We start from the raw sequence: 26,748 nt of genomic DNA on the forward strand, positions 1-26,748 counted from the left end.
AGATTTGATCTCCAAGTCGCCAATTCTATCAAAAAGACTCACCAGAAACTTGGACTCCTTTTTCGCAACAAAAGACATTCAACCAACACAGCCAGAATAACTCTCTCCCATGCATTTCTCCTTCCCACCCTTCTTTATAGCTGTCAATTATTCACTAACCTGAACACCACACTCATTACTAAACTGGAAATGACCTATAAGGGGGCCAGATTCACTGCAAACCAAACCTACAAATCTCGCCATTGCTTATCCCTAAAACAATTGGATTAGCTCGAATTACCTCATTTGCTCCTACTACATCAGCTACAAATTATCCACTCTATCCTCTATCAACCATCTTCCTTGTCCTAGCCTTCTATCTATTATATCTAAATATTCCCCAATCAGTACACTACGTAGCTCAGACCAAGGCTTCCTACAGATTTATAAACCCAAAACCAAAATAGGAAGTTTACTCGATAACCCTGCTGCAAATTGGAACCAACTCCCCCAAGAAATTAGGTCCCTTGACCACATCATCAAGCATTTCAAGCTAGCCACTCAAAGATACCCAACAAACAAATGGTCCTATCACTGTAGTCACCCCCCTTCAAACAACCCTACCCCCATTTCTTATACATCCCCCTCTATCAGCCCTCTGCATTTCCTTATTCCCTATTACTCCGTCTATATCCTTCCCTATTTTCCTTCTCCCTCATCTTCCTTTCCCCCTCTATCCCAATAAACTTCTACCTCTCTGTCCCACTTTTAAACACCTCATCCTCATTCTATTTATTTTTGTACTTATACTGTATATAACCTAACAATAATTATGATGCATTATTTCATTATTACAATGTACCGAAGTGTTTTTTCTATATGATTTATTGTAAATGTTATCTTGCTACAGTTTGTCTAGTTGCCACTGATGATTTCTTAACTGTCTGTATGTAAAATTTATATACTCACTGTGGAGCTTTTCCCCCCCGTTTCTCCACTGAAAACGAGCCAACTACTCATCTGGACTAACCCGGTCAACAAATGTAAAATAAATAAATAATAAATAAATATTGTTAATGAAATATATGCTGCTTCAGGAACAAAAATCGCCTAATTGTTCTTGTCTTCACTGCCATCAAGTATATACCTGTAAATTTTTTGGTGATAATTTTTCCAAGTCTACTACTTTCTTCTTGTTTTACTTTATTTTTTTAGCTTTTGTTTTCCAAAGATTACAAAAATATTCCGAATGATATTTGTTCCACATGCATGTGTCATCATCATCAAGTCTCGTTACTTATGTTTTAGAAAAATAAGCCACCTCATGCCACAAAGGCACAGTGCCCAGGTAAATTACCAGCAATCTATATTTGGGTGCAGCCGGATGACTGCTGAGTTGGTTGGGGGGTACACAATGTAGTTAATGACCTGCTTGTGCAGAGCCCACAAGAATAATCAAGACAGGCAAGGTAATGGTCAGACCTGATGACAGAAGTGCGAAGACAAACTGTGTGTGGAAAGATTTCTCAAACTTCTTTTATTAAGCTTTCTTTACTGCTTATGCATTATTAATCTGAAGAACAGTAACACTGAGTGTTAAGATGAACATCTCTCTAGGAACACCATCTCCTTTAAAGGAAAGAGTACTGAACAAACAAAAAAATCAAATAACTTTGTTTATACATTCCTGATTACAAAAATAATCCGCTCCTAGGTTACTGTAACTTGAAGAAATACTCTCTGAGGTGTGCCAATATCACCTGGAAATTGTAATATGAAGAGCTATTCTCAGTAATTTCTGATGGTTCTAGGTCAAGCATTCTTCCTTCAAAAGAAGTACGTCTGATCAATATACAGCCTTCATTATCATGTGGTTGACGCCTTACTTTTACCGCACACATTTTAGGATTCATCTGAGGTCAGTGGTAAAAATTCCAGGGTAAATATGTCATATTGTCTCTATATATAATATTCCAAACTTCTTAGCCAGTTTAGTTACACCATTCAAGCAATAATGTAATGACATAATTCAGCAGTTGCCAACTTTTTTTGCACCAACAACCGGTTTCATGTAAGAAAATTTTCCACGTACCGGCCATCGCATGTGCATAATAAAATGCATAATATTTATTTATTTGACAATTGTTTACCGGGGAGGCCCGACTGGACTAGAAGTCCATTTTCAGTTGGGACTCTGGGAGAAAAGCTCCAAAGTACAATAAAAAGACAATTGGCAATAATTACAAAAAAAAAAAAGTACATTCTGCATAACTATTTATTTCCCTCTGCCCACTGCCCAAATTTATTGCGCAACAGGTTGAAAGGTACGGCAGAGGGATCACTCTCACTCCTCTCTCACACACACACACACACACACACACACACACACACACACACACACACACACACACGGTCTTTTGCTTTCATGCACGCATTCACTCACACATACAGACAGAAACGCACTTTTTCTGGTTTTATTTTACACTCGCTAAACAGCAAAAGCACTGCTTAGCGAGTGTAAAATAATAGCTCGCTCAATCTCATTGCTCATTCTCTCTCATACACATACAGTCTCTCTTCTTTCACACACTCATACATTCTGCTTTCATGCATGCATTCACTCACACACGTAGACACAAACACACTCATACACATACTACACACATTCACTTTTTCGTTTCACTCCAAACCTGGCGGCCTGGTACCAAATGATCTATGGCCCAGTGGTTGAGGACTGCTGACATAATTCTGTCTACTGTAGCAAATTACCTGCCTATGTTCAGCTTACCAGAAAACTTTGCCAAACTGTTTTCTAGCCTCCCTATCTTAATTCCAAGATGTGTAACTTCAGGTCCCAGAATTATGGGGGGGGGATACCTAAGAAAAAACTTATGAAAGTAAAGGAAAACAGTGAATGCTGACAATCACTGTTCTACTTTAAAGCTGTTTTTTGCAACCCCTCACCCTTACTACTTAAAACTAACTCCCAAATCATTGCACAGTAAACTCTCAGTTAACTGGAATGCAAGCAACCAGCACTCTCAAGCAACCAGCAAAATAAACTGAAGAAATACAGTACAATTTTCATGTGTTGGATTTTGTTTTCCCCCCACAGAAACATACCTTACAATTTTAGAGTTTTAAAAAGGAAGACAGGAATAAATTCCCTCTCTCCTCAACCCGAGAACAAGTCAAACCAAACAGTGTAACGTACAGTATTAGTCAGGCCTGTTTGTAATAGTAACTCTCAAGCAACCAGATACTAGTTATTCAGCATCGACCAATCCCCATGAGTACCGGTTAACTGAGAGTTTACTGTACCTCAAGGAAAAGGGAATACTTTGAGACAAAGCAAAGTCAGACTAAACTAAGTCTGCATTTTTACACATTCAGTCAAGCTATCCCATCTATGTGTGTTAATGTCTGACAAACAGCAAATTGCCAAAGCGTACATTCTGTGGAGAGTATTACTCTTAAATGTAGACTATATATACCTGTACCGTCCTCTAGCACCTTTCTATCCACATACACACTATCACAGAGCTTTATAATCAGTGTGGACTACTTAACTTGTAGTTTATTTTTTATTTACTTAACATTTTTTTGCCAGGATAGTCCGACTGGACAAGTGTCCATTTTCAGCGGAGTCCTGGGGAGAAAAACTCCATAAGTTTACAGAGAGAAGAAAAATTTACAACAGAGACATTACAGAGTAGAAGCATACAGATTGTATACTATAACTTATCCAATTGGCTTGCTAAAATAAATGGTAAGTGTATTGCTCTCCAATCATGAGGTCTTTGTTTACTAGTTATAGTGCACATACTAATCCAGTCAGCCACAAGACCATTTTCAGAATCAGTGTTGTGTTAATATGTTTATTTCTAGTGTGACTCATTTATGCTGTTACATTATTACTCTAACTCTTTCACCAATCAAAATCAGCCTGTACGGCTTGTAGTTTTCTGACTGCAGACAGGCTATGCATTTTTTCCAGTGCACAAGAACCACACATTTTCTCAGCTTGATTAAAACAGTTTTTAAATGGATTATTTGTTTGTATTTTCCATATATTATTGTTCCTGTGATGATATCTTGAAACTGAACTCATGCAGTTTAACTGCATGCAGTTTATAAACAACATAATCTGCTGGACTATGGAAGCATACTGCATCTTTTGAGCACTCAGATTTCATTTGCTTCCGCAAAGCAGTCTGAATAACAGCAATTTTCTTAAATAATTCAAACACCTGTCTTTAGCTATTACTCTTACCGGACCACATAAAACAGTCCCACTGATTAAAGTGTGCTGCCATGTCCATGTTTGGTTAGCAAAACAACAATGAAATAATACACTACCAATGTTACAGGAAAGCTGCTCTTTTTATATCTAAAAACAAAAGTAAAGCCACTGAATTCAAACAAAAAATAATAGGTTTGGCACTGACAAAAAAGAACCTATAAGACAGATGTACACAAACACACACAACATCAGGGATGAGGATTAAAAATCCTACAATATGAATGTAATATAGCAATAACCCACGCCTGGGTGTGGGTAATGCGGGATTTAACCACGGTTGGCGTGGTTTGGTCCCGAGGGACCAAACAAAGACAACCGTGGTTAAATCCATTACCCACCCAGGCGTGTTATTGCTATTATACTATGACATTATTTAAGAAAAGAACAATTACTTTTCTTAAATAATGGCATTGTATAATGCCTCTTTGCTGCCCTTCCGCAGCTGTCTGGCATCCGCGGCAGTTCTGATGTACTGCGCATGCCTACACAGTACATCAGAGCTGTAGCCAAAAGCAATGGAGAAAGCAAGCTCTCCGTTGCTTTTTTACTGTTTCGCTATGTTAAATGGGTTTAACATAACGAGACAGCTTTAAAATAAGCAACGGAGATCTCTGTTGCTTATTTTAAAGCTGTCTCTCTATGTTTAAACCATTTAACATAGCGAGACAGGTTTAAAAAAAAGCAACGGAGAAAGCAAGATCTCCGTTGCTTTTTAAACACTGTGTCGCTATGTTAAAGGAGTTTAACATAGCGAGACAGTGTTTTAAAAAAGACTTATACTAATGGAAAAAGTCCGGGCAACCGGACCTTTTTCCATTAGTATAAGTCGATTTACAATGTGCACACTGGCCAATCAGCATGCACGTTTTGGAATATTAATAGGGGGTCATGGTATAATCTGCAAAATTCAATGGCTAAACAGATAGTACACTTGGCTCTGATGCTGGGAAAATCAGAAGGCTGTAGGTTCTATTCCCATACTACAATGCTTTTCAGTAATGGTAGTACTGAAAACGGGGATGGCAGTGGCTATACTCCTGTGTTGCCCTTCTTTGTTTGAGATGTCAAACCAAAGTCCCATCTACCTCAGCTGGTGTCAGATCTAGTGGATGTAACAGATTCCATAACACTAATCAAAAATGAAAAGAATGGGGAGGGAGGCTTTCTCACGTGTTCAGGCAAATATTCCCAAGACAGTATGATTATCAGCAAACATATTCCTGAAAAATAAGTCATGCCGTGGGAGGAGTTCTAACCCACTAAGGAGAAATGTATTTTAAAAAAAACTAATCTTTTGAGGAGATACTGATATCTGAAGAAAGATCTGAATGTTTTGTTACACATTTATATTCAAAACTAACAAGCATAATCCAACTCGACTATAACACAAGAAAAGATCTGAACATCTAAGTTAGTAGGAACATTTCAGAGCCATATTCCCACTGAAAACCTTAAAATTTACGCTACTTGACCATCATATGTAAGCAGAGTTATCATAAAACAATTGACTATAAAATATAACTATGAAATACAGGAAACTGAGGAGTAACATAACACAATAGTTATGGTCAAAGTGATTAAAAACACTTACAAAAAATCACAATACAATACAGAAGATAAACATGTAGTCAGAGCTTTTAAGTCAACTTCTCACCTTTTTCTTGACAGGAACAGCCACATTTGATTTTATTTGGTTAAATGTCTTCAGTAGTGATTTGGACTCATCAGGAGACTGTGTTATCTTCTCAGGTTTGTTTATTCCAAAATGGTGCTTCTTGCAGAGCTAAAATGCAAAATTCCAATGAATTGCTTAACCATATAATCAAAACAATTCAAAACTTCTGAAAATCGAACATGTTTTTTTATAAACATTCTGGAAGCAATGCAGATAATTTAAGATAAGTGCAATTCTTTTTATTTGCCTGTGATTGTTCAAGGCATTCTAGAAGTAGCATGAATCAGTAAAAAATCAAGTCTCAATGAAGACAGTTGTAAATGAACCATACCAGTCAATCTCCTGTCTGCAAAAACTGTCAGTCTACAAATACTTTTTTTTTTCATTACGGTATTAAACAATGCAGTCAGTTAATCTAAAAACATAGTGGAGATCTACCATAATTTGAAATGTAAATTTTAGCAATTTCTGTTTACAGTAAAAAAAATATGTTTCTGTCAACTCTGCCAGATTAGAAATAGTTTGAAAGCCTGTTTGTCAAACCATATATTATCATTTAGGTTGCTGTTGCACAGTTTACTGCACATTGCTAAGGAAAATCCATTCTTACTTGATAGTAAGTAGCATAGGGTAACACGGTACTCTATATTTAAATAAATAAATATACTTTTTGAAAATTCAGAAAACCAAACAAAGCAGTCCCCACAACAACTTGTTTCATGGTGTGCCCCTCCTTGAATCCTTGCATCATAATTCAGTTAACCAAAAATAAGGCATTCAGCTTGCCAAAAACTAGAGACATAAAAAAGCAAATCTCAATACTAATAAAAATAAAAAAGATCTAGAAAACAAACAGGGCTCCAAATGGTTCTTGACAATTTATAACTAGCAAGAAAATTTTATTTATTTTACAGTTGGCATCCGGGAGAGTACATATGTAGATTATGTACATAGTGAAGTAAAACAGGTACCAAGCCCACCATGTCAAGGTTTACTTGTTCAACACTCATATAAGCAAAAGTCTGTTTTCAATAGTTCGAATTAGCGAACGACAAAATGTCAGACTCATAACAGTGAATGCTAGTGTGCATTTGCTGTTGTGACTTCGGCATTCTAAGTGGAGATCGCACTACAGTGGGGATTGGGAGATGTACCCTTTCCCTCACTGTAGTGTGATCTCTGAGTTAGTATATATAATTAACAGGGGGTGGGGGGTGCGGGGGGGTTATAACAGTCGGAGACATCCAGAAGTGTGTCGACTTTTTTTTTGTGTGTAACAGGTTTGCTCTTCTAAGCATTCAGCTTTGCAGTTTCTGACATTTTAAGTTGGATATGTAAAGAGTTGCACAAGTGTGTTGCGACATTTTAAAGGTAAACCATCTCTCTCTCTCTCTATATATATATATATATATATATATATATATATATATATATATATATATATATATTTATGAAGAGGAAGTGTTTGTGCATCAGTCAAGTCTTAAAATACAGTGGAGGCAGAAATATGAAAAAATCACAGGTTTTTGAAAATATGTAGTGAAAAACGTTTACTTGGCTTTGTAGACTTCAATTCAGAGACCTTGCTGTTTAAGATGAGAAGTATTTACAGTATTTACACAACACCTTTATCTTCAGATGTTCAGTCCATAGAGGAAACTCCAACAATTTTGTTACACGCAAACTCGGTTTTACACTGCCCTTCCAGCAACAGGCTGTTTAATGTAGGTCAGAGCTGCAGGCATTGACTGGGATTTCTTTCAAATTCCACATAAAAAAAAAAAAAAAAAAAAAACTCTCACCTGATCTGTTTTTAGGTCACATCTGCAACGTGTGTCAACTAGTCCTTTGAATTTCGGGAACCGTGAATCTTCAGGCAAAGTCCCTGCTTAACTATGATTATTCTTCAGACTGCGGAAATAATTTCCTGATTTGTGCCTTTCATGCTACTGCCTTTTGTGCATCACAAATAGATCAATGAGACAGCAATTGCCTATCTCATATACCATAAACATTCATGGAATTTTAATACAATACTCTATCCTGATTTACATGGTAAAGACTTATCTTTGTCAGGTCATAAAATGTAGGCTTCACTCCATACGCAGTAATAGAAATGTTACTTTGACTTGTAAAAATATCTTTTTGCTGTTGATCTAATGAGGACTTAATGCACATATATTCTGGACATTAGTTTCATCTGGCCTTGCAGGCAAAGACCAAATACCAAATAGTACCCAGGTGGAATCTGGGTACTACTCCAGGCAAACACTTCTGGACTTATTAGCTGTATACATGAGGCCATATATGTCAGTTCCCATAAGGCATTTTGCAATAATATTCAGGGAATTCTAATGGAATAGTTGGGTACAGAATCACACTCACGAATGCCTCTACTCTCAAGGATTTCGCTGCTTATCAATCTGGATTCACATGCCAGCACAATGACCTTTTCAGTAGGTGCAGTCTTGACCTCCCTCCTATATGATGCAACAGAAATGTTTCCTTGGCAGATGCCATAAAAAATATTTTTACTCATATATTCGGCACATTAGTTACACCTGGCCTTGCAAGCAATGGCCTCAAAACACACAGGTGGAAATAAGTACTGTGCCAGACTGTGAAAATAAAAGCCTTTGAAGTACTGAGTAAGCTAGTTGTACATAATCAGTCATATGTAATATCCCAAGAGGCAGTTTGCAATACAAAATGGTGACTGCTAAAAAGATACATGGGTATAAAACAAGCACATACTGTCTCAATGAAATGTGCCCCTTATGAAAGGGTACAACCACCGTTGACTTTGAAGTCATTTCATAAATTTAATGGTTATTAAGGTGTATAACAGGATACTGCCCTCCCCAAATCATAGCAATAATCATTCAGAAGTAATCCTACAAATGCCCTTTGCTTTCATACATCACCTGCCTCCCCAAATATGATGCACACATTCTGTATACTCCCACAGTAACGTACATAAAAAAAACAACCACAGTAACCATATTTCAGCTTGCAGCCGTTTTATACATATACATATATATATATATATATATATATATATATATATATATATATATATACATGGTTCTCCTTCAGAAGGTTGAACGGCTGAAATCTCGAAACGCATATGGCCGAAGCCATATGCTCTTATTTCAAAAGCTCGACCTTCTGAAAGGGAAAGAAAAAATAAGAAAACAAAAAACGGTGTTTCTGCAGGGGGCAAGCTCCCCTGCACCCCCCCGCTACTTATTTATTCCAAGTCCGGGATCGCACTACAGCGCAGATAGGGAAATCTCCAGTTCTGCTCTGTATGCTGATCCCCATTCAGAAGGTCGAGCTTCTGAAATTTCGAGCACATGGTCTCAACCATATGCGTTTCGAGATTTCAGCCATTCGACCTTCTGAAGGGGAACCATATATATATATATATATATATATATATATATATATATATATATATATATACACATTTATATACATACACACACACACACATATATATATATATATATATATATATATATATATATATATATACAGATATATATATATATATATATATATAGATATATATATATAGATATATATATCTATATAGATATATACACATACACACATATACACACACACACACATTGCTTCCCAACAAGCCATTTATCTTTACTTGAACATGATCCTGCAACAATCCCATACTTTCTTGTACAGCATACCTCCTCAGCCCTACCCAAAAACACATTCAACTTCTCTGCATACCTTTGATGTTTAATTGTGAGGAAAATTAAAGAAATAATGACCAGCATAAATAACTACATCCAGTTCTTCTTGGACATTTACACCTGCCTCCTTCTCTCCAAACTAGCCACATCAATGATTGCTTTGCAAGAAGCAAGTAACTGTCCTTTGCTTTCCCACACAGCCTGCCCACTAAAACAAGACATCCACTTTCTGTACATATTGCTGATGTAGGACTGTGAAGAAAGAGAAAGGCACAGTGGTCTCATTAATCAATTTCACATTGTTGTTTATAAACCGGTATATTGCCCTTAGGATAGCCACCTCAGAAAACTGTCTTGTCCCCCATCTCCCACGCACAAAAGACAGCCACATTCTGCATCTCCTCGGATACTAGTGTCACTCGTCTTGTGCACATTAAGAAGACATTGAGGCTTGGGTGCCCGTTTAAGTAGTTTATTGCAAACAAACACATCAGGATGGATGGCAGGAGGATACCAATTCAGTAGGTTCTTCTACTGGACAAATTACTCTTAGCTGCACCATTCTGTCTAGCTCGGCTTTGACTCTGTTCTGCATAGCTACTGGAACTTTCTGTGCTGGTCTGATAATTGGGCTGACCTCTGGGTCTAACTTCATAGAGTACACAACTGGTAGTTGTAACAGATCTAAACAAGTCAGGCTTAGTTATGTGAGTGTGTCTTTAGAAAGGATACTACTAATCACTGCCTTCAAGATCTGTGGGAAAATAAAACGAATCTTGAAAAGATACTACTAATTACTGTCTTTAAGATCTATTGTAAAATATCAGCAGATAAAAGAAATACTGATAATGTGCCTTAGTGGTAAAGCTAAAAGATGCGGCAAGCCTTTGGAAATTTGTGATCCCTGACATCAGGTCAAGCATGCGTTTAGCTTGGTATAACACATGAGCAGTGACTGACTCTGTACAGAGAGATTTTGGTGAACTGGAAAAGTATTAAAAAGTAAAACGTATTACGATCATAACCTTATGGCTGCCAGATGGGAAGAAACTCAGAGCTGAAATGATTTGTGTTAATACTTAGTAAATAACTGAGCTATACATTTCTTAACTTGAAGACAGTAATTCTACTGTAAAGAAGAATTAATAGACTGTCTTACCCTTCTAAATAGTTATTAATTTTTCTTCAGAGCTCCTGGAATTGTCGAGCACTGAATCTTGTCTTTGTTTTAGAAAGAGTGCTTTAAATTTATTAACCTTTTGCGCCAGTTCCTTAAATGGCAACAGTGATAATGAATAAATTGTAAAGAAGTACTTCTGTACTTAACTAGGCAGTTTCGAGAAAGGCAAAGACCTAATTTAGTTATACATGGATCCAGTTTGCTGTTTGCTCTCATTTTTCAGTAGGGACAAAATTTTGCCTAGAGTGGTAAGTGTGATGTTGAGGAAAACTCTACAGCTGAAGTCTGTCTGAGATGTAACTGCAGACCAGTTAATAGATGTCAATCCACTCTACAGCTGGACTTCAGATTCCAAACAAAAATCCTGGTAAAATACTGTTTTACCCTTGGCTGTTGGACTTTACTTGACCAGTCAATACATTCTATCTCATTGTAGAGTTGAACTTTAAATTACAAACACAAATCATCTTTAGATATGGTAATTTTACCCTTTAGATGCCGAATTTTGAATACTTTGATGGAAAGATACAATGGCCACCAAGCAGTGGTCAGGCAACGACTTGTATCTTGAAACCTGGGGTGAAGCTGGAGCACAGTCAAGGACAGTATGTTTATAACACCTGAACAGGATCGGGGGGAACCTTGCTGACTAGCTGAGAAAGAACTTGTTCAGTAAGCGCAGCATACGGAAGGAAGTTTGCTCTTTCTTCCCAATGAAACGTCAAGTACACTGAATGTATTTATGCACGGTAAGTTATTTAGAAAGAAGTACTTAAGGTTACTTTGAACAGCATACTAAAATGTAAGGAGAGATTGACAGATATGACAATTCTCAGGATGAATAACAGCAGTACTAATCTTCCAGAAATTAACCAGGTCAGCTCAAGATCTGTATTGTCTAAGGAAGAACTAACCATTTGTACTGCTGATATTTCTAATTTTACTATCGCATCTTTGTCTTTGATGTGCACTGCAGTTATTTAGAACTGAAAAGGACCCAAGGGAATAATTTCCCCTGGTTCTAGACAAAACTGATTCTCACTATGCCAAGTCTCCAAATCTGCAGCCATACTTTAATGGAAGCACACTTATGTACAGTGGCAATATACACAGTTGTAATTTTAATGTCTTTCATGCTTGCACTGCTGAAGGGCAGAATGCAATTAACAGCAATTGTGCTGAAATTAGTAGTCTTTAGCGATTATATCCAAAGGTGTAACCTACCTGACGACAATGCCACAGAAGGAGATGGCTATAAAGGATCTGCATTCTGGATGCACAATTTAGTAACATCTTAGAATAAAGCTGAAAAGACTGGTTTTCTAAATACATTCTGACAATTAAATCTTCATGTCTACAAGTCTAATAAAGTGAGGGGGCAGATGTACTTGGCATAAAAAAATTCTGAGTATAATGTTAATGGAAATAATAAAACAAAATATACAAAAGTCACACAAAGACAACATGAATTAAAGAAGTCCTGGTATTGAGAATGTTTGTTCGGAGACCCTTCTTTTGCTTTCCTTCACATTTATTTAGTCCACTTCCAGCTTACCTTCCGACACAAAAAAAGAAAAAAAAAGAAACATCTGTTCCAAAGGTACGCAAAGTTCTTTCAGTACAATATGGAAATGGGTATGTCTTTAGAATGGCAAATAACGAGACAGGAAAACTGCACTCAAAACTACATCAGCATGTCACTTGCTTTAGAACTGTGTGGCTTTAAAGGACACATGTCAGATGGAAGAATGGGCAGTTTTAAAGGCCTCCTCAGTCTTGTGAACTTCTTTGAAAAGGTCATGTAGGCTATGGAAAATGGTCACACTGGTTACACTACCTACCTGGATCTAGCAAAAGCATTTGATACCATACCACACAATGGAATTATAAACAAGCTAAAAAGTCTTAAACATAGATCCCTACGTGGTTAGATGGATTGCAAAATGGTTCAGGAATCCAATGCATGTTGTTAGGGTCAGTGATGCCCCTCTGTTGAGTAAAAGGTAAACTGTGGCATTCTCAGGGGTCCATACTGGCCCTACTCTTTTTTGCCATTAATTCCACTGATTTAAAAACAGACAAGAAACCCTGACTTACTAAGTTTGATGATGATTGCAAGTTGAATGTCGTTATCAAATCAACTAATGGTACAAATTCACTTCAAATGGAACTACAAAGTGTAAATACCTGGCATACTGAGGAAGGACTCTATAGTTAAATTCTAAGAAATGCAGTATCACCTCCTTCAAAAAAAAAAAAAAACAACAAACTGCTTTCACCTATTGTATCAATGACACCCCACCCTCAATTAGTCCACCAGAAAGCTTGGTAGATGGCTACCTCTCTCCTAACCACCATGTAGGGACATTAGTCAGAAAGTACTTTGAGCTATAACAATAAATCTATATCCAAACCCAAGAAGTTATTGTTCCCCTTGCACTTTGCACCCTGGTTATACCCATGATAGAATGCAATGTACTCTCTAGCATGTGTCTCACTAGACAGCAGGAGGGTGTACCAAAAAGACTCTCGGGTCTCAAAAATCTTAACTATCAGGAAAGACTGGAATCACTCTCCCTGTACTCAATGCCACACTGACACTTGAGAAGAAACCCATGCCCTGCTTTCTGTGCCCTTAGGGTTCCCATTATCCAAAACTCTCTTTTCCTCAATGTGTCAGTGTAGCCAATACTAGAACAAGAGATCGCAGACTACATCAGGGAGTACGAGACTAAATGACAAGAGGTTCACCCCCCCAATACCTCCCTTGCTCAAAATAGACTTCCTCTTACATGTCATACAGAGCGATTCCTAGTCAGCCTTCAAATGTAGCTTAGACAATTGGATGGGCACCCTAAAATACACTCCAGGAATTACAAGCCTTGCCCTCTTTGAAAAGGTTGGTGGAGACTGATGGTGGTTAATGGCAAGTGACTTGGCCTCTAGTCAAATATCCAGATATTTCCCAGGACTCTTATGAAAATGATTTTTTAACTCCCTTATTAACATCACACTTCAGACAGACACACACAGATTAATAGAAAACAACAAACCATAATAATATAGGAGTCTTAACAGTGAAGCTCTAAAATATCCCTCCTGTCGGGTAATTCTAAACCACTGTGTCTTATTGGAATTATCAACTTATCACACTTAACTCTTGACCTCTTCCCCTCCTAGATAAATTCCTTCAACTCTTTATAAATTACTGTCCACAACTTCTCCTCTGGTTGATAAAAATATGCCCAACTTGTTTATAAAACTAAAAGGAATAAAAACATTTTCACTACCATTATCTTAATATACATATCCTTAAACAAGAGCTTCCAGTTTCTCAGTTTTTGTATTCTCTTTTGTTTGGTCTCTTTCTACGTACCTTTAGCTGACATAATAAAAGCTTTTTTAATCCATACTCCTAAATACTTCATCTTACCATGTTCCCATAAATATAGGAATTGCTGAACCAAGTCATGAGGGGGTAAATAATGTATGGTTGTAGCCTTTGTTTTATCTTCATTAATTTTATATCCAGAAAAGACTTAAATCTATCTCGAAATGTTCCACATAACACTGAAATATCCTTTTCTGGATTTATCTAGTACAAAACATCTGCAAAAAAAGCCATCTTTTCTTCATAATCATGCCAAGTACATCCTTGAATTTCTGAGTCTCCTATTTTCTTGCCAATGGCTCTAAATACAAAGCAAATAAAGGGGAAACAAAAATCCACTACATGTTTCTCTGTTGAAACAAAAAGGAACTCTTCCACTTTAACTCTTGCCTATGATCCTCCATATATCCTCTAAATTAACCTGATTATTGTATCAGTGAATGCAACTGTTTCCACTGCCCTACTCATAAAATCTCAGCTTAGTCTGTTTAATGCTTTCACTGCATCAAGAATGACCAATAACAGTGGTATTTTCTTAAACTGTGATTCCTTTTGGATGATCATTGTTCTATTGACGTTGTTAAAAACACAAAACGACACTGATCCATATCTATGAATTCTGGAAATACCTTTGCCATTCGTTTAGCTAATATACACAAACACTTTGTAATTATGGTTTAAAACTGAAATGGGTCTAATTATGATAGGTGGTCTGATGGGTCTTCACCCTATTTGGGCAAATACAGCCACCGCAGACTTTCACAGGAATACCACATGTTCCTGGAGACTTCCCTGTAGATCAATCATACATTATTACTGTTTTAATCTCATCCTAGATTTACTATTAGTTGTTGAGCCTCATCTTCCTTTAATATTGGCATAATTAAGTCTTTCATAAATTTTCTATTTGCGCTCCTTCTTGGTGTTCACGTTCCTCCTCTTTATACATTTTCATAAAATTTTCAAAATCTTTCCAATGCCTATACAAGACCACTGGTTATTTTCCTTGTCATAGACTAAGTTTGGCAACAGTACTTTCTACTTTCTGCTGCCTAAGTTGACATGCTAAAAGTTTTTGTGCCTTGGAGATGTTATCAAAAATAGTTGCTTATCAGTAATCTTTCTAAACTTATGCATATTATCCAGATGCTTCCTTATTTTTTCTTTAGCACCATGCAGCTGCTCCCCCTTTTGCTCTGGGAGATTCTCCTTATTTTGCAATACTTTAACTTTTGTCAGCCCCTCTAAACATTTCCTATTACTTCTTAACCATAATTTCTACCCTATTTTAAGCTTCATTTTATCCCACTCATTAATTGTCCCTTCTGAAGGAATAATCTGTCTTCTCTAACAACTCTCAATTTCCATTACTCACTCTTTAGATTCATCTCTTAAAATGCCAGTGTGATTTTTTATTTCATTACCATGCATTTCTATCTCAGTTTTTATTGGTGCATGATCTGAAATAGTTATTGAATGTGTCTCAAGTAAGTGCACATGTTCCTGTGAAATACAATTTCTATTTTTTTTAAGTTCTCCAAGTCTTTTGGGTTTGTAATACCATGATGGAAATAAGACCCCATTCCTAAGTCAAAGTACGATTAAAGTTCATGAAATTAGTATTGTTTTAGTCTTTGATGACAGACAAAAGTGTTCACAGCACTCTCAATGTGCCCAGTAATGACTCCTCCTGCAATTTGTATGGGGTATCTAAATACGACTGTAGATTCTTTTTTATAAGACCCATTGCTCCTACTACTATTGGAACTGTCTGGGTATCTTTCTTCCACACTGCTCTCGTTTGTCTGCAAATCCTTATATTTTACGACTTTGTGTCTCTCTCTACTCAAGACACTGTAGTCACTGGGTGTGGCGATTTCAATGATCAATGCTACTTTTGTCTTCTTTTCATAGACCATTACATCCAGTTTTCTAGCATCTTTTGAACTGTTGGTAGTGGGTGAGCCCCATGTGATGCAGACTTCATGATTTTCTATGATGCTTTGTGGCCGTTGCCAGTGTTTTTCAGCCACTTCAACACAATAATGCTTGCACAATCCCTAGTGCAACAATCTTGCCACATTATTATGCCTTTCAGTATACAGTCTTTCTGCCATTAGTATGTCAAACCAGCAACGAGGTGTGCGACTGTTTCCAATTCGGTTTTACAATTTACATTTGTCTGTTTCTCCCATATGTTCAATGGACTTTGTAAATCAATGTGTACGCAGCCCACTATCTTGGGCCATGGATATTAACCTTTCATCTCTTGGTTTGAATTTGCCTTTCCTTAACCATTCCTACGTTCATTCCTGATCAACATGAGGTTCTTCCACAAGTTTTCTACACTTCCAACTATATTTATGCATTTTCCACACTTCTTGCCTTCTCATCTGGTCCTCTACCTTATACTCTCTTTTGTTTTTTGGCACATTCAGTTGCTGCCTTTTTATCTACTTCTGGTTTGATTTCCATTCCTGCTTGACACGAATATGCTTCTGCTAGATTAAGTCTTAGAATTATTCAACTCATGTTTCAAAACTTTCACTACGTTTGGGCCTTGTGAGGTCAGCAGATATGTGTAGAGTCCCATGATTGCCGTTCTATACATCTAATCAATTTCAAGGAGGCCCATATCTCCTATGGAATAGGGCACATATAATCTTGGTATGCATTAATTTTTATAAATCATTTGGTGAGCATGAAGCATACTTCTTGTTTTCCTATCTAATCTATCCAACAAATTTTGCGGCCAGTCAATCACTCTAAAACTGTAAGTTAGGACAGGAAGAGCAAATTGGTTTATAGCTTGGACTTCGTTCTTAGATGGCAATGCTGTTTTCTGGATTAAAGTCTTGTAAAGTATTCATTACTAGGTTTTATTCACATTTATTCATATTTTATTGTTGATCCTTCATCAATTCCCAAATATTTATACACTCACTCTTGCTCAAATTCTTTTATATCACATTCTTGTCCCAAACTGATGTTTTCCTGGTGCGACAGTTTTCCTGCTTTAAAGGTGGCTTTTGCACATTTATCAAGACCAAATGACATTCTTACATCTGAAAAAGTTTGGACAACTCACAGCTGTGCTTTCAAGTTTCTCATCTGATGAGCTATACAGTTTTAAATCACTGACAGAGAATATGAGAAGTCTTTACACTTTGTTGTTTTCTAGGAGCCAAATTAGAGCCATGGCCTAAGCTAAGTAGACAGCTCAATGGTTAAGGGCAAGGAAGAACTGCAGCGGTGACAGTCACCATGGAATATCCCCCTTTGAAATTTTATCCCTGAGATAATAATTTGTCTTTTATCATGGCTAAACTGCAAAGTGGTCTACCACTGTTTCATGTTCACTGTAAAGTAGTCGATCAGTGTAGGGTGTATCTTATACATTTTTAAGCACTCTTTTATCCATGAATGTGGAACACTATCAAATGCTTTTTTGTAGTCATTCTATGCCAAACAGATTTGTCTCCTTTTTACAGTTCTCCACTATGACTAACAAATGATCCTTTGTTCCATAGGACTTTCTTTTATTGCTGTTTTGTTCTACTGCCATAACTGAGTTTTCTTCTAAATGGTTATAAACTCTTTCGGCATCAGTTCCCTTGTATAGTTTACATGTCGAAAGGCAAGTTATTGATCTATAATTTTTAGGGTAGTTTGCAGCTTCACTCAAGTAGGAGCATTGTTTTTCCTGTTGTTAGCCAGGTTGGTGTCTGTTTGGGGTGTGCATATAAATAGTTCTTACAATTCTCTACAAAACTTTTTTGGGTCATCAATAAATCACTTATTTTGTACTTATCCTTTACATTTTTCTGCGCATCTTCTAAGTTTTTTTCCGCCTGTGCTGAGATTTTTTAGTTTATTTGCGATAGTGCATGATAGATGCTGATCTGTTCTAATACGTCTCATTGCTTTTATCATGTCTACCTTTCTTTGTATTTTTTGTTGATCTGTTCCCTCTTCGATATTCCTCTAACAGTGACACTTCTTGTCTTAACTGTGTTACAGTTTTCTCTATTTAATATTTCCATAATGGTATTCGATTTCTCCCCTTCCTTTCCCTCACTACCTTGTGTTCTTGTGGTAGAACTTCATCAGTTATTAATTTAGCTGCTCAGTAACATATCCTGTTTACTTCTGTTATATTGCATGGATCTCTGCTGACAGTCCTAATTACTGTGCTCATTTGTTTTATCAAACTTATAACTTTTTGAGTTTTACTGACCTTCTGCAGTCTATTCCTTTCACTGATCTTAACATGCCTATCTATGTCTATTAAATCAAGCAATTCTTCTCTTAACTTATTTTCTTCTAAACTGAGGGCACATTTTTTGCTCTCCATTTCCTGCAGGCATTCTATAGCATCTTTCTGTGACACATTCTCTTCAATTTCATCCTGTGCCATCCATTGCTCTGTCATATGGGAACTCCCTGGACTATCACCCCTCAACATTGACTGCATCAGAGTTTCCATAGATTCCTGTTCCTTCCATTGCTGTCCAGCTTCAAGTGAACATTTATACTGGTTTCCTGTGGAAGGCTCCAAAATATCTTCATATGGCACCTTACCAAATGCTTCCCGTTTCACTGATTTCCCCTTAATTGGGGCAGCAATTGCTCTATCCTGTTGTGGTGCCTTATGAATTAGATTTTCTACACTGAATCCTTCACTTCGCAGGTACTCCACAACCTCAGTTTCTATTTCTTTAACTTCTCTACTACTGATCTCCGTTTCCTCTTTGTCGTCGTCTTTTTTTTTGTACTGTAAAGTTTTCCATGGCTGGATCCCTTTGCCTGTATTTCTCTTCAAATATCTTTGGTGCTAATCTTTTTGTACTGGTTAGGTTTGCTTTCTCCATTGCATAAATATTCCACCATACTAAATCTCTTTCTTTCTTTCCCATGTCCATACTACTACTTCAGATGTCTCAAGATCTTCCTGCTTCTCCTTATTTTGGGAACTCACTCCATCATGCTGTGATATAACCTATGTTAGACCTTCTACACCAAATCCTTCACTTCGCAAGCACTCCACAACTTCAACTTCTATTTTACTAATATTCTTTTCTACATTCCCTCTTTGTGACATTTTTTATTGTGAAGACTTCCATACCTGGATGCGTTTGTCTGTATTTCTCTTCAAATGTCTTTGGGGCTGCCTTCTTTATAATGATTAATTTGCCTTTCTCCTTTGCCTAAATACTGCACCATATCAAATCTCTCTCTCTTTCCCATATCCATATTTCTTTTTTATACTTTTCAAAAATCTCTAGGCTTTGTTTATATTTTTGCACTTCCTCAGATGTTTCTTTTTCCAAACAGATCAAAGTTTCTTGATCTATACACGTTTTTTTTCACAAATATGTTGTATTAATGAATACAATTTTTTTATTTGAAGCTTCTGACAGTTTTTCTTGTGGATGTATTTTTCTTTCCTCCAATTTCTCTCAATCATTTTGTATATCTTGTGTCCGGAAATTTTGGGCTTTTTGCATAATAGTAACAATACATAATTTCTTTTGTATCCTCAACAGTCCACTTTATCATCTTTATGGCTCTTTGGCCAATCAGTTTTTTTGTGATTTTTGTGGACTACTTCCTTCTACAACAAGGGGGGTGGCACCCCCCCCCCCGGGGCCTGGCCTGTCTCCATTGTAGCAATGTTTTCATATTTTAAGGATTCTACACGGTCATCTTTTCCAGTCCTGGCACCAGTGTGCCTACCAGGATTGGGCACTTTTCTTATCCTGGATCGTGTACGCCCAGCTATCTTTTTTTTTAATTTTAACCTACTTCTGTCCATGATATATGCTATATAAATACAGTTTATATGTCAGTGTCATCTTGTTGAGATTTTGTGAAAACAGGGTCCACCTCATGAAGGTACTCACCAAGACTTTAGGATGAATTGAATTTCAGCAATACTACCCCTTGCTTACTGACTTATCTCTCCATTCGGACCCTTTCTATCCAGTCTGGCAGAATCACTGTACCCTGAGGAATAATATGTAAATTCTATCCAAGTTCCTACTACTGAATTCACTTCTTCCATACCAAAAAGTCTCTTCCATTTCTTCAGAAATATATCCTCTTTTGTTATATTTTACCTTCTAGGTCCCCCTTATACATAATCATCATTACAAATCAAGATCCTGTCCCCAACCATAAGTAATATTCCCTGCTGAAAGCTATTTACCCCAAAACTTTAAGCTCAATAATAGCAGCTTTGTGGTGGAATATAAATACATGCTAACATAATCCTTCCTTGCCAACAGCCCCTTCTTATCACAAATCTATTAGTGTTTTCCCCCTCTTCCATCACCACTGGAGATCCACTAGCAATCGGTATTACTACCTTTTTACATTGTCCCTGATATTCTGCTGAATATCTTTACTGAAATCCTTTCTTTGTTAAATTCACATGCTCATTTCTTTCCAAATATGACTCCTGCAGCATTGCTATTTGCACTCATTCTTTCTTAATATATTTCAATGCTCTTTCCTTTTTGTCTATACTTGCAAGACCATTTACGTGCCAAGATAATACGAATTCCCCTGACTAACTGTATTTAGCTGCAGACTCCTAGTCTTTCACTGAAAATATCTGCTAATACAAAAAATTTTGCAGATGCAAGAAGCCAAGCATTTTTCACGGCTTAAATAATTTTGTCATATTAAAAATTTTATAGCTTAAGCCACACAAACATTAATAAGAACAAAAAGTATTTTAAATAGTTTCTTCTTTTTACTTTTTGGACTCCTCCTAAACATTCAAAATATAATGTGGGGTATATGTTTTACAGTTCATTCACAAGTTTAGCAAAGTCAAAAAAATTCCAGCCTTTTCTCAGCCACTTTTACTTGCAAAGCCATTTTTCACAAATATGACTGATGCTTTATAATCTCACATTTAGTTAGACAGATATATAGATTATTACTAGGCTAACTGCCCTTCTGGACCACTTTAATCCTAGCCAATTACCTTGTATGAGAATGAAACCCTGCACCTGGTGCCTGTAAGGTAAACATTTTAACCATTACGCCAACCTCCCACCATATTTGTTTCCCAGGGTACAGCAGTGTTTTCCCATAGACCTTTTTCAGACTCGCACCAGGAGTGGAGTCTGGTTAAGCGATTGCTCTGAGTTACACAGTTAGGCAATGGAAGCGGAGGGAATCAAACTCTGCATCAGTGGACCTCAAGAAACAGCTCATTAACAGCTCCTTTATCCTCTAAGCCAACTGCCAGACAAAAGTTCATTATAGGTTCATAGGTTAGCATTAGGCTAACTGCTCTTGTGGGCCATTTTAAGCCTAGCTAATTATCCCATGTGAGAATCAAACCCTGCACTTTGCATCATTACACCAACCTTCCTATTTCAGACATGCTGGTCTTCTTCCTGATCATCTCCATTTCCCAAAACTAGACTCTGATTCAAGTCCAAGGTACTCCTAATTCTTCTAGTCAATTCCTGCACTTTTTTGTGTATCAAGCATTCTACTTTGGAAAATTGGTACAAGTTTCAGTGGCAAAGCCTCTCTATGAGCTTTATTATCAGAAAAATATGAAGCAGAGTTCTCTTTCTGCTTGCTCACTTTTTGTTGGATAAACTTTTTATTTCCTCCTTAGCCTGTTCTGCATCAAAAATTTATTTGATCTTCCAGGAAAAAAAATTCTTTAAAAACTGCTGCATAAAGTAGCTTGAATCATCTGCCTCCCGACATTTCCTGATGCTGGGATAAATTTGTTCCTGAATAGTGAATAATCATTTTCCACAAACACCATGCTGTCTTCAGTTTTTAATACTTTTTCCTTCGACCACAATTTTATCAGCTCAACTCATTTTGCTGTTATGATTGCACCTTTACTAATATACAGTGGATATAAAAAAGTGTACACACCCGTTAAAATGCCAGGTTTTTATAATATAAAAAATGAGACCACAATAAATCATTTCAAAACTTTTCCCACCTTTAAATTGACCTAGAACCTGTACAATTCAAGTAAAAAACAAACAAATCTGTTAGGGGAAAATATATAAAAAATAAAAAAACGTACAATAAGCTGGTTGCATAAGTGTACACACCTTTAAACTAATACTTTGTTGCAGCACCTTTTGATTTAAGTACAGCATTCAGTCTTCTTGGGTAGGAATCTATAGCTCAGATGGTGGTGTGGTACGTTCCTGTGATTGTAGTGCACAGGGTCTTGGGTTCGAGAGTTGGCAGGGCTGATTATTTCTCGGACCCCACCTTGATGGGATTGCTGCAGATTCACAAGTCAAGCACCACTTGAGTAACCCGCATACGCGGCATCAGCCTGGTCTGTGACCAACAGGATATGCTGGCGGGCGGGACAGATGTGTGTCCCAGAGACTCCCTCATCTATGGCTAGACTCACTCTCCACATCATGCAGAGTACCTCTTTACCCCTTTTAAGCGCAATCTGGACAACTGGATGGGAAATAGTTTTGTTGATTTGAATGTATGCTTGGGGTCATTGTCATGTTGAAAGGTAAAATTCCTCTTCATCTTCAACTTTTTAGCAGATGCCTGAAGGTTTTGGGCCAAAGGTGACTGGTATTTGGAAATGTTCAAAATTCCCACCAGCTTGACTAAAGCCCCAGTTCCAACTGAAGAAAACTAACCCCAAAACATGACACTGCCACCACCATGCTTCACCGTGGTGATGGTGTTCTTTTGGTGATGCAAAGTGTTGTTTTTGCACCAAACGTACCTTTTGGAATTGTGGCCAAAATGTTCAGCCTTGGTCTCATCAGACCATAACACATTTTCCCACATGCTTTTGGGAGACTTGATGTATTGTTTTGCAAATTTTAGCTGGGCCTGTATATTTTTGTGTGTAAGAAAAGGCTTCCGTCTTGCAACCCTACCCCAGAGTCCAGACATTTGGAGAACACAGGAGATTGTTGTCGCATGTAGTACACAACCAGTACTTGGCAGAAATTCCTGCAGCTCCTTCAGTGTTGCTGTAGGTCTTTTGGCAGCCTCCCTGACCAGTTTTCGTGTTGTCTTTGTATCAATTTTGGAGGGACATCCAGTTCTCTGCAATGTCACTGTTGTCCCATATTTTTTCCACTTTTTCATGACTGTCTTTCTCTGTGTTCCATGGTACAGCCGATGATGTGGAAAATTTTTGTACCCTTCTCCTGACTGATACCTTTCAGCAATGAGATCCCTTTGATGCTTTGTAAGCTCTCTGTGAACCATGGCTTTTGCTGTAGCAGGCAACTGAGTAAATGTCAAGAAAATCCTATTAGGACAGCTGAACTTTATTTAGGGTTAATCAGTCTCTCTAACTGATGGCAGGTGTGTACCCAAGAAGACTGAATGTTGTAATTAAATCAAAAGGTGCTTCAACAAAGTATTAGTTTAAGGGTGTGTACACATATGCAACCAGCTTATTGCACGTTATTTTTTATATTTTTTTCCCCAACAGATATATTTGTTTTTCAATTGAACTGCACTTGTTATAGGTCATATTAAAGGTAAGAAAAGTTTTGAAATGATTTGTTGTGGTCTCATTTTTTATATCACAACAACCTGGCATTTTAACAGGGGTGTGTCCACTTTTTATATCCACTGTAGGTCTTGGCACTTTCTCATGGCCAAGTTTGTAGCATACACATTGTGCCCTTTCTATTAACAAATCCTGCTGTGTAACACCAGTCCAGTTGCTTATTTGTGCTTTCATAAAATTAATACAGTATGTTCCTTCCAGTTTCTCTGGTACAGCAGAAAATCTCAGGTTTTCTCTGTGAACTTTGTCTTCTAACTCCATTTTTTAACAACTCTTCATACTGAAAGATAGGATTTTGGTTACTGGCTAAGGCTCTTGCCATCCCGATAGTGCCTTTTTTATGCAATGTCACAAGAACAAAATTCCCAACATAAAAATGCCCTCTAAAAATAACCTCATGGTTATGTTACAATATGCTAGGAGTCTAAACCAGAAACTACACTCAATGGAAGTGGTCCTCACCTTGGAAGATGTTGACATTTGTGCAGTCACTGAGACCTGGTTAAAGGCTGCAGACAGCACCCCACCTATACTAGGTTACATTTCCTTCCACAAGTTCAGACCACAAACTGAAGGCATGAGAACTGAAGGAGGTGGTGTAACATTCATTACAGATAAATACACCTCTAGACTGGTTAAATAGCACGATTCCCTTGAATTACTTCAGGTGCAATTGACTGTAGTTAAGATAACTCTTTAGGTTATTGCCAACTAAAGGACCTATCCATGAACCAAGACATCCACTCAATTTACTACAATCTACTTGAGGCAGTGAAGATGCAACCAAACACCCTGGTATTGGGTGAATTTGATTACAAATCCACTGACTGGGTAAAATATGCAAATTCTAACTCACTTGCCCAAATGTTCCTAGACATCGTTAACTCCTGTGGTCTGGACCAGCTGGTTGACACACCCACAAGGGGCTCAAACATCTTGGATCTAGTGGTCACCAACATGGGGGACCACTGCACCTCCTCCAGTGTGTGGCCATCCCTCGTGAGATCTGACCACAAATCATTCTTGCTAGAAATGAGTAGAACACAAGACCCCCCCCCCCCCACTTAGCAACAACTAGACTAAAAACTTCTCGAAGGCCAATTGCAACCTCTTATGTGACAGCATAAATAGCTTCATAGCCCCTACTCCCACTGATGGAACAGACACCTATGCAGAGTTATACACCAATAGTTTATACGACCATCTGTACAATTGCATTTACTCTGCTTTACCTGATAGAACCAAAGCAAGATCTTCAAGGAAAAACAAACTTGCCTGGTGGACAACTGCCATCAATAGGCTATACAACAGGACAAATAAATTGCTGTCTAAGAGTAGGAAGGAATGATCTCAAAACTGGAAACACTCCCTCCTCAACTTAAACAAGCAAATAAAACTCCTAGTGAAGTCCTCCAAAGCTAACTATGAATCCAAATTAGCTTCCGTAAAGATAACCATAAGACATTCTTTAGTTACATTCATAACTTCAAAGGTAAAGCCTAGATTTGCACTGAACTCATAGCTAATTTTACTACTTACCCAGAATCTGTGGATAAAGCAAACCTGCTGGCTGACAAGTTCAGTTAAAACTTAACTCCCTTATCCCCACCACATATACTTCAAAGCTTCCTTAACACCTGTCCCCCCACCTAGTATCTCCAAGGAGCAGGTCTTAAATGCCCTCTCCAAGGCCAAAAACACAGCCTCTATGGGACCAGACAACATCCAGGGCTGAATTCTACATGGGTTAAAACAGGAATCATCATCACCATTAGGCAGACTTTTCAATCACAGCCTAAGCACTGGCTTCATCCCAGCAGAATGGATAACAGCTACAGTCATCTCTTTACACAAAGGGGGTGCATCCACAGACCCCAGGAACTAGAGACCCATTAGCCTGACCAGCCGTATCTGCAAGGCCATGGAATGAATCCTCATGGACCTTATTAACAAAGCTATAAGAAATCTCCAAACACTCGCCCCCAACCAGTGTGGCTTTGTCAGGGGGAGATCATGTCGGTTAAACTTAGTGAACTACTTCTCGACCATCTCCAAAGCCCTAGACGACGGCAAATTAGTGCATATGGCCTACCTAGACTTAGCCAAGGTTTTTGATACATTCCCCCACTCAGGCATCATTGAAAAATTCACCCAGCTGGGTATCAACCCATCAACCCATATAGTGTCAGGTGGGTTGCAAACTGGCTCACTGATGGAACTCATACAGTCATAATATGGAACTCCACCTCCTCCAGCAGACCCATAACTAGTGGTGTTCCACAAGGATTGGTTCTGGGAACCCCACTGTTTGGAATCTACTTCTCCGAAGTACAGACTAAAGCTAAAAGACTGTAGCTGAGAAGGTCTGCTGATGATTGCAAACTGGGAGTGATCATTAAAACCCCTTAGCAATGTCAACATACTGCAAGAAGGTCTTACGCAGACTAATGACTGGTGCCAAAATCATGGTCTTAAACTTAATGTAAAAAAATGAATTATTACTCCCTTCAGCAAAGGTGATGTTCCTGCAAACTACCACATCAATAGCAATACTTTAAGCACACATTCAGTGGTGAGAAAACTGGTAACACAGGTTGACAGCAACCTTAACTTCAATCACCATGTCTCCACAGTGGTAAGAAGAGTATTTTATATTGCTTATCTCATAACTAAGAGTATTGCCTACAGAAAAAAAAACAGGTTATAACCTTCCTGTACTTTTCCCTCATCAGGCCAATAATAGAGCACAACGATCCCTTTGGCATGTTCCTTTCCAAAATTAATAGTAGGCACTAAACAGCCTATAATTGCAAAGTACCTTGCTAAGGAAACAGCTCCTATACTTTACAAAGAAAAAAAAAGCCCCAAACCAGGCATGTCCAAGGGTCAGCTTCCGGTGATTTCTCCTGTCCACCTGGTGAATCTGGGCATACTGGGGCAATGCAGCAATT

The 26,748-nt window shown here is 37.7% G+C and overlaps 1 protein-coding gene across 1 annotated transcript in view; it reads right to left on the reverse strand.

Moving 5' to 3' along the window:
- The window catches only part of INPP5F (inositol polyphosphate-5-phosphatase F), a 1,563,976-nt gene that overhangs the window by 1,512,602 nt on the left and 24,626 nt on the right, over positions 1–26,748 (reverse strand). The window contains exon 2 of the mRNA XM_044056075.1: positions 5,937–6,065. The gene's annotated coding sequence lies outside the window, so the exon portion shown is untranslated. The remainder of the gene's footprint in view (positions 1–5,936; positions 6,066–26,748) is intronic.

This window comes from Protopterus annectens, chromosome 14.part0 (genome assembly GCF_019279795.1).
Source record: "Protopterus annectens isolate FY-2018-M chromosome 14.part0, PAN1.0, whole genome shotgun sequence".
Classification (NCBI taxonomy): Eukaryota; Metazoa; Chordata; order Ceratodontiformes; family Protopteridae; genus Protopterus; species Protopterus annectens.